The following is a 407-nucleotide window of genomic DNA, read 5'->3' on the forward strand; positions in this document are numbered from 1 at the left end:
TGTGGTCAATTTTGGAATAAGTGCGATAACGTGCTGAAGAACGTATATTCTGTTGATTTGGAGTGGAGAGTTCTGAGAATGTCTATTAGGTCTGTTTAGCCCAGAGCTGAATTCAAGTCTAAATATCCTTGTTAATTTTCTGTCTGATCTGTCTGATATTGACAGTGGGGTATTATAATCTCCCACTATTATTGTGTGGGAGTCTAAGTCTCTTTGTATGTCTCTAAGAACTTGCTTTATGGATCTGGGTGCTCCTGTATTGGGTGCATTAATATTTAAGATAGTTAGCTTTTCTTGCTGCATTGTTCCATTTACCATTATGCAATGCCCTTCTTTATCTCTTTTGATCTTTGTTGGTTTAAATTCTATTTTATCAGTGATTAGGATTGCAACTCCTGCTTTTTTTT

This window comes from Colobus angolensis, unplaced genomic scaffold (genome assembly GCF_000951035.1).
Source record: "Colobus angolensis palliatus isolate OR3802 unplaced genomic scaffold, Cang.pa_1.0 Scaffold84, whole genome shotgun sequence".
Lineage (NCBI taxonomy): Eukaryota > Metazoa > Chordata > Mammalia > Primates > Cercopithecidae > Colobus > Colobus angolensis.